Here is a 9,038-nt window from a genome sequence, read left to right as displayed (position 1 = left end):
AAAAAAAAACAAAAAAGCACAAGTATATACTCAGGTTTTACTCCTTTGGTTTACATGGATGATCCCTGTAGAGAGTTGCTTTTTTAAATTCCTCAGAAATAGTTTAAAATGACCTTGCAGGACCATTAGTGCCTGTTGGCTGTCTGAAAGTGCTTCTGCTTGAGCATAGTGATGTTTATGTTTAAGCATGTTTTATATTTGTAAAACAAGCAGCTCTTATATGAGATGCTTTGGCTTACCAAGAAATAAGGATGTTCTTGCCTTTAAAAAGTTTGATACTTGGCTGGGCTCAGTGGCTCACAGCTGTCATCCTAGCACTCTGGGAGGCTGAGGTAAATGGATGCCTGGGCTCAGGAGTTTGAGACCAGCCTGAGCAAGAGCAAGATCCTATCTCTAGGCTCGGTGCCTGTAGCACAGTGGTTATGGCACCAATGACATACACCAAGGCTGGCGGGTTAGAACTGGGCCTAGGCCAGCTAAACAATGACAGCTGCAACCAAAAAATACCCGGGTGTTGTGGCGGGCCCCTGTAGTTTCAGCTACTTGGGAGGCTGAAGCAAGAAAATCGCTTAAGCCCAAGAGTTTGAGGTTGCTGTGAGCTGTGATGTCACAGCGCTCTACCAACGGCAACGTAGTGAAACTCCTATCTCCCACGCCTATAGTCCTAGTTACTTGGAAGCTGAGGCAAGAGGATTATGCTCAAGCCCAAGAGTTTGAGGTTGCTGTGAGCTATGATGATGCCCCGGCATTCTAACCAGGGTGACAGAGACTATCTAAAAAACAAACAAACAAAAACCCAAATAGTTTAATACTAGGAAATAGAAGCTTATCTTTGCCCTAATTGGGTGAGATAAATTATGAATTACTCAAAAAATTAATGGCTGTGCACAGTGGCTCATGCCTGTAAATCCTAGCACTCTGGGTGGCTGAGGCAGGTAGATTGTTTGAGCTAAGGAGTTTGAGATGAGCCTGAGCAACAAGACCCCATCTCTAAAACTATCCAGGTGTTGTAGTGGGCCCCTATAGTTCAAACTACTTGGGAGGCTGTGGCAAGAGAATCACTTGAGCCCAAGAGTTTGAGGGTGCTGTGAGCTGATGCCATGGTACTCTATCTAGGGCAACAAAGTGAGACTCTGTCTCAAAAAAAAAAAAAAAAGTTAATAGTAGTACAAAAGATACCGTAAGCTGGTACATACAAGCACTTTTATTTTTGAGACAGAGTCTTGTTCTGTCACTCTTGAGTAAAGTGCTGTGGCATCATAGCTCAAAGTAATCTCAAACTTTTTGGGCTCAAGTAATTTAATTACCCTCCTTGGCCTCCCAGAGTGCTAGGATTATAGGTGTGTGCCACTGTGCCCTGGGCCTATAACAGCAGTTTTAAATGAGCAGCATAGAAATAAGTGCTGTGACTTTATCGTAGGGTGAGATTATTGTGAACCATACTGGACAAGCAGGCCTTAAAATGAGAGGGCCTCAAGCTGGGTGCTGGAGCAATTCAGATGGAAAGAAGGGGTGTGTTTGCAGGTTTGAGAAGCAGCTACGAGCTGGAGAATGTGCGTGTGTGTTTGTCGTGGGGGGGCAGGTATCACATTCAGACTATCAGAGCTTCCCATTTTGTATGACCCCAAACCACCAAGCAGTTTAACATTAAGATCTTGTAGCCTGACATTGAGGTTTGTGGTTTATCCTTTAGTGTGTAGGGGAAATGTGAAGAGAGATACTATACGGATAATGTATTTGGTATCTGGTTTAGGCACATTTATTCCACTATTGGCTGATTCTTAAAGTCATTGTAGAAAGTTCAGTGAAATTAAATCTGCTGGCTCAGCGCCTATGGCTCAACCCGCTAAGGCGCCAGCCACATACACCTAAGGTGGCGGGTTCGAATCCCCAGCCCGGACCCGCCAAACAACGACGGCTGCAACCAAAAAACAGCCGGGCATTGTGGCGGGCGCCTGCAGTCCCTGCTACTTGGGAGGTGGAGGCAGGAGAATCGCTTGAGCCCAGGAGTTGGAGGTTGCTGTGAGCGGTGATGCCACGGTTCTCTACCCAAGGCGACAGCTTGAGGCTCTGTCTCGAAAAAAAAAAAAAGATTAAATCTGCTTTTAATAGTGCTGTCAACTAATGTAATCTTGGAATTGTGATGTAAAAGTGTTGCTGTCCTGGTTGGAAATATGGATTGCTTCCTTATCCCCTTCATATCCCCTTTTCCCAGCTACGAGAGATTACATATACTTCCATTATTATTAACAATACACTAAAGCTTTTCAGAAATATTCTGATAATTAAGTGGGAAAAGACCCCCAAAAGACTAGAAAAAATAAAACTGGGGAACTAGTGTTTAATCTTGAAGTGAGGAAGGCCTTAACAAACAAAAGACTGATTCCTTAATATAAAAAAGCTGTAACAAATCAATAAGAAAAAGATTCAAAATGTAGAAAAAATTCATCAGAGGATATATATCAGTGATTCATTAATGAAAGGGAAATAGGGCCTGGTGCAGTGGTTCATGCCTGTAATCCTAGCACTCTGGGAGGTCAAGGTGGGTGGATTGCTTGAGCTCAGCCTGAGCAAGAGTTGCTTAAAAAAAAAAAGTAGCTTGTGAGAATTGTGGCAGGTGTCTGTTCTCCCAGCTACTTGGGAGGCTGAGGCAAGAGGATCATTTGAGGTTACTGTGAGTTAAGACACCATGGCACACTCTACCCAAGGTGAGAAAGTGAGACTATCTTAAAAAAAAAAAAAAAAAAACCTCAAAAACTGAAAAAGGAAATAGGAAATACTTGAAAATGTGGGAAAGTACTCAATCTTGCTCATAATAAGAGAAATGCAAATTAAAACTGCAGTTTTACCTGACCAGTAAGCAAAGATTCAAGCATTTGGTCATAGCACATCTTGGGCGACTTGTACTCTAGATGTCCTTGGGGAGAATATGAGTCAACACAGTCTCTGTGGAGGGTAACTTACCATCTACCACACTTTAAAATACATTATCTTGGGTGGCACCCCTAGCTCAGTGGCTAGGGCACTGGCTACGTACACTGATGCTGGCAGGTTTGAACCGTGCCTGGGCCAGCTAAAATAACAATGACATCTGCAATAGCTAAAAAAAAAAATAGCTGGGCGTTGTGGTGGGCACCTGTAGTCCCAGCTACTTGTGAGGCTGAGGCAAGAGAATCGCTTAAGCCCAAGAGTTTGAGGTTGCTGTGAGCTGTAACGCCACTGCACTCTACTGAGGGGGACGTAGTGATACTGTGTCTCAAAATAAATAAGTAAATAAATAAAATACATAATCTTGAACTTGGCAATTCCCAGTTCCTTTTCTTTCTTTCTTTTTTTTTTTGAGACAGAGTCTTACTTTGTCCCCCAGGTTGGAGTGCTGTGGTGTCATAGCTCAGAGCAACTTCAAACTCCTGGGTTCAAGCGATCCTCTTGCCTCAGCCTCCCGAGTAGCTGGGACAATAGGTGTCTGCCACAACGCCCAGCTATTTTTTAGAGACAGAGTTTTGCTCTTGCTCAGGCTAATCTTGAACTCATGAGTTGAAGCAAGTTACCTACCTTAGCTTCCCAGAGTGCTGGGTTTATAGGCATGAGCCACTGTGCCTGGCCACAATTCCATTTCTGGATGTATGCTTGTGCATAAATAAAATGGCACATGTACAAAAATATTCCTTAGAGCACTACTTTTTATTTTGAAACTTTTTTTTTTCTTTTTGAAAAAAAGGAGTTGCTCACAGCAATCTCCAACTCCTGGGCTCAAGCGATTCTCCTGCCTCTGCCTCCCAAGTAGCTGGGACTACAGGCGTCCACCACAACGCCCGGCTATTTTTTGGTTGCAGACATCATTGTTGTTTGGCAGGCGGGGCTGGATTCAAACCTGCCGGCTCAGGTGTATGTGGCTAGCACTTGAGCCTTAGCTGCTTGAGCCACAGGGACCGAGCCTATTTTGAAATTTTTAATCTTGAAGTATTTGCATACTGACAGAGGTGTTACAAAAATAGTAGAGAAGGCTTCCTTCCCCTCCCTTGGTCTCCTTTGTTAACGCCGTAGTCAGGTCTCTTTCCTCCTCATTCTGGGTTTATCTTTTAAGACCCTTTTGAAGAGTACTGACCAGTTGTTCTATAGGATACTCCTCAGTTTGGGTTTGTCTGATACTTTCTTCTGATTAGATAGAAATGCAAGTTTGGCAGGAAGGTAGCAGGAGGCTGTTTCCTCTCACCCCATCAGGAGCTGCCTGGCATTGATAGTCCTCACTCCTGACCAGGTGATTGGTCACTTAGTTAATGGGTACTTGTCTCTTTATCCATGGTAGAGTTTCTGCTTTTTCCTTTGAAATCAGTAAGTATTTAGTGGGGGAATACTTTCAGATTATGCAAATATTCTTTTTCTGGTAAACATCCGTCAGTAATTTATATGTGCCACAATTATTCCTGTGGTGGTTGCTTGATGGTGACTTTTTTATTTTCCATCATTCTTTATGCTTTCTTTCATTATAACTCTGCTGTAAGGAAAAGCTGCTGCTTCTCCCTTGTTTAAGTATGGGCTAATAATTATCTGCTGGGTTACAATTTAACAATCTGTTACTATTAGGCTGGCATCATGGCTCACACCTGTAATCCTAGCACTCTGGGAGGTTGATGTGGTAGGATTGCCTGAGTTTAGGAGTTTGAGATCAACCTGAACAAAAACAAGACCCTGCCTCCACTAAAAATAGAAAAATCAGCATGGCATTGTGCAGTCCCAGCTACTGAGGAGACTGAGGCAGGAGGATTGCTGGGAGTTTGAGGCTGCAGTAAGCTATGGTTGTACCACTTTACTCAAGTCTGGTTGACAGAGCAAGACCCTGGCTCTAAAAATTTTTTTTCAAACTGTTTTCTGGAGTCACTTAGGTTAGTTCTTAGCTTTCAGGAGGTGGTTGTGTTATTCATAATAGTTAATGCACATTTGCTACTGTTTGCATTTTTCTTTTGTGTTTCTATATGCCCTGCTTGGTTTTAATGGTTTATTTTGGGTGTATGAGAAACATTAGCATGGTTCTGGGTGTCAGAGATACACAAAAAGATATACTCAGAAATGTGTTCCACTCAGCTCTGCTGCCCTATCCCATTTCCCTATAATTTCCAGTCTGTTCACACATACCTGTGAAGGGTTGAAATGTGTCCCCTCAAAAGGTGAAGTCCCAACTCCAGTGACCTTGTGTGGAAATGAGGTCTTTGCAGATGATTAAGTTAAGATGGGGAAATTCCTTATAAATGGGGAAATTTGGTTTAGCGCCTGCGGCTCAAGTGGCTGAGGCACCAGCCACATACACCTGAGCTGGCAGGTTCAAATCCAGCCCACTCCTGCCAAACAACAATGACGGCTGCAGCCAAAAAATAGCTGGGTGTTATGGTGGGCACCTATAGTCCCAGCTACTTGGGAGGCAGAGGCAGGAGAATCACTTGAGCCCAGGAGTAGAAGGTTGCTGTGAGCTGTGATGCCATGGCACTCTACCCAGGGTGACAGCTTGAGGCTCTGTCTCAAAAAAAAAAAAAAAAAGACTCCCTCAGACTCCTATGGAGGAAAGAGGGAAGATCTCATGTTGTGAAGATACACAAACCAAGCAACACTCAAGACCACAGAAGCTGGAGAGGGGCTGGAACAGACCTTCCCTCACAACCTCAGGAGGAACCATTGCCTCAACACCTGGATTTTGGATTTCTGCCTTCCAGAATTGTGAGATAATAAATTTCTGTTTAAGCCATCCAGTCTGTGATACTTTTTTTGTGGCAGCTACAGAAAACTTAATATACATCTGTAGACAACATCTGTTGTGATTTGAATCATGTGCCCTAAAAAGTCTTAACCCCTGGTACATATGACCATGATGATACTTGGGTCACTGCAGATGTAATAATGTTAAGATGAGGTCATGCTAGAGTAGGGTGGGCCCTGGGCCCTAAATCCAGTATAACTGGTATCTGGATAACAAGAGGGAAATTTTGCTACAACCAAGACATGCATGAAGGGAAAGCCATGTGATAATAGAGGCAAAGGTTGGAGTGATGCATCTGCACACCCAGGAACACCAAGGATTGTTGTGGAGAAGCTGGGAGAGGCAGGAGTCTGTCTTCCCGAGCCTCCAGAAGGAACCAACCCTGCCCACACCTGGATTTGGGAGCTCTGGCCGCCAAAACCATGGAAGAGTAACTTTCTTGTTTTCTTTTTCTTTTCTTTTTTTTTTTTTTTTTGAGACAGTCTTACTATGTCACCCTCAGTAGAATACAGTGGCATCACAGCTCACAGCAACCTCAAACTCTTGGGTGTAAGTGCTTCTCTTGCCTCACCCTCCCAATTTTTTTATTGTAGTTGTTTAGCAGGCCCAGGCTGGGTTCAAACCTGCTATCCCTGGTATATGTGGCTGGTGCCCTAGCCAATGAGCTGTAGGTGCTGAGCCAACTTGCTTATTTTCTTTCTTACAAGCAGCCCTGGGGAGTTAATACAGTCTTGTTAATTTGGGGGTTTTCATTCCTATTTCTTTTGCACAAATGAATGGAAACATGCATATTTTCCCCTATGCCTTCCTTTTCTCTGAAGGATCACATATAATAGATAACTCTTTAGCAATTAGGAGCAGTATTATCATCATTATTATTATTTCTGAGACAGGGTCTTGCTCTGTCACCTACAATGGAGAGCAGTAGCATCATCACAGCTCACTGCAACCTCAAACTCCTGGGCTAAGCGATCATCCTGCTTCAGCCTTCCAGGTAGCTGGGACTGCAGGTACCTGCCACCACACCCAGCTAATACTTTTATGTTTTTAGAGACAAGGTCTCACACTCCTGGCTTCAAGCAATTCTGCCTCAGCATCTCAAAGTGCTAAGATTATAGGTGTGAGCCACTGCACCTGGCCTAGGAACATTATATTTAGTAGCAAAAGACTAAAAATAGTTTAACATCTACCCATTGGCTTGGCACCTGTCGTTCAAGCAGCTAAGGCACCAGCCACATACACTAGAACTGGTGGGTTTGAATCCAGCCCGGGCCTACCAAACAACAATGACAACTCCAACCAAAAAATTGCCAGGCGTTATGGCGGGTGCCTATAGTCCCAGCTACTTGAGAGGCTGAGGCAAGAGAATCGCTTAAGCCCAGGAGTTGGAGGTTGCTATGAGCTGTAATGCTGCGACACTCTACCCAGGGCAACAGCTTGAGGGTCTGTCTCAAAAAAAAAAAAAAAAAAAAAATTCCACCCATTGGGCACTACTTAAGTACTTACCCTTTACTCTGGAATTCTATGTGTCTGTTGAAAAGAATAAGCAGTTGTACTGAAATGGAAGAGTCTCTAAGATGTGATTAAAATATTTATGCGTGGAAGATGAAATAAAAAGTGTTATCAATCTACTCTCCCCTCCCCCTGGGAGACCTGTTTAGAACAGGTGATTCATAGGCTTATGCTTGTCCTGGAGTTGGTTTGTCCTGGAGTTGTGTTCCATGGTGAACTTGAATCCATACCGTGGAATGTCTTTATTCTAGTTCTCACTAATTTCCTTTCTGAAGTCCTACAGTACTCTAAGCAGAGGGTCCACAGCCTCTCACATCTCTGAATTGGTATTCAGTGTTGTCCCTAGGAGCACTGTGGCCACCAGGTTCTACTGGTGGGTGGATGGTGCTGAGACCCTTCCTCTTTGTGCTCTTGAGGACTGGCTTGGCCTGGGGTGGGGCTTGTACAGGGACTTTAGCACCTTGGTCTAGTATGTACTATTGGTGGGATTCCCTAATACTAAATAATTCCAGAAATGCCCTACCTTTTTTTTTTTTTTTTTAAACTGTATGGATAAAGTGAACAGTTTAGCACCCTGGCCTGGTGCTCCCTGGGTTTGGGGAGTGACACCATCAGGATTGTTCTGTCTTGCTGGTTAGAGGATTAAATATTCATACTCTTTGGAAACTGAATATTTTCTGAATTGGAACGGATGTTTTTACGGTATTCTGCACCAGGGTAAAGGCTAGGGTCGTATTGTTGTTGTTTTTTTGTTTTTTTTTTAAACAAGAGTCACTATGTAGCCCTTGGTAGAGTGCTGTGGCATTACAGCTCACAGCAACTTCAAACTCCTGGGCTTAAGCAATTCTCTTGCCCCAGCCTCCCAGTAGCTGGGACTACAGGTGTCTACCACAATGCCAGGCTATTTTTTGATTGCAGTTGTCGTTTAGCAGGGCCGGGTTGGGTTCGAACTCACCAGCCTTGTATGTGGTGCACTACCCACTGAGCTACGGGCACTAAGCCACGCCTGCCTATTTTTTGTTGTAGTTGTCATTGTTTAGCAGACCCTGGCTGGGTTTGAACACCCCAGTGTATGTGGCTAGTGCCCTGACCACTGAGCTCTGGGCACTGAGCCATAGGGTTGTATTGTTTATAAATCCAGGAGTAAGCCTTAAGAATAGGCAAATTTTTATACCTTGTAGGAGTGTGGAAATTGAAGTTAATTTTTAAACCCTTAATTTATTTCTGTTTGTTCTACATCACTCCTATGTGTTACAGATTTGCATGGAAGAATAGCACCCAGCTGGCAGGGGGCTTCTTTAAGTCTAGACATCTCTGGGCTCGCTGCTGACCACATGTCCTTGAAGCCATCCTGTAATGAACATCTGCTAACCAATGCTGGTGCCCTGGCCTGTTCCCTGGGTTTGGGGAGTGACACCATCAGGATTGTTCTGTCTTGCTGGTTAGAAAGCAGGTGTCTGCATAGTTTCTGCAGCATGGAAGGCTGAGGATGAGTCCATGCACAGCATCGGTTTACCGCAGCCGTTCTTTCCCAGCTCTAGGCCCCCGGGGCTAAGCTGGAAGTTACAGAAGACAAGTGTGAGTCCTGGCTATAAGATAGAACATATCATTAGCTGTTTTTCACTTTTTAAAATGCTCTGATGTTTTGGCCCAGCGCCTATAGCATAGTGGTTATAGTGCTGGCCACATGCACCGAGGTTGGCAGGTTCAAACCTGGCTTGGGCCAGCTAAACAGTGACAACTGCAACAACAACAAAAATAGCCAGGCATTGTG

The 9,038-nt window shown here is 44.1% G+C and overlaps 1 protein-coding gene across 1 annotated transcript in view; it reads left to right on the top strand.

Moving 5' to 3' along the window:
- TRAP1 (TNF receptor associated protein 1) overlaps positions 1-9,038 on the top strand; it is a gene marked incomplete at its 5' end in the record, with an annotated part of 57,148 nt that overhangs the window by 14,800 nt on the left and 33,310 nt on the right. The gene's annotated exons all lie outside the window — the stretch shown is intronic.

This window comes from Otolemur garnettii, unplaced genomic scaffold, assembly GCF_000181295.1.
Source record: "Otolemur garnettii isolate 467f Iridium unplaced genomic scaffold, OtoGar3 scaffold00044, whole genome shotgun sequence".
Lineage (NCBI taxonomy): Eukaryota > Metazoa > Chordata > Mammalia > Primates > Galagidae > Otolemur > Otolemur garnettii.
Note: the sequence above shows the minus strand (reverse complement) of the source record. Positions and strands in the feature narration are given on the sequence as shown.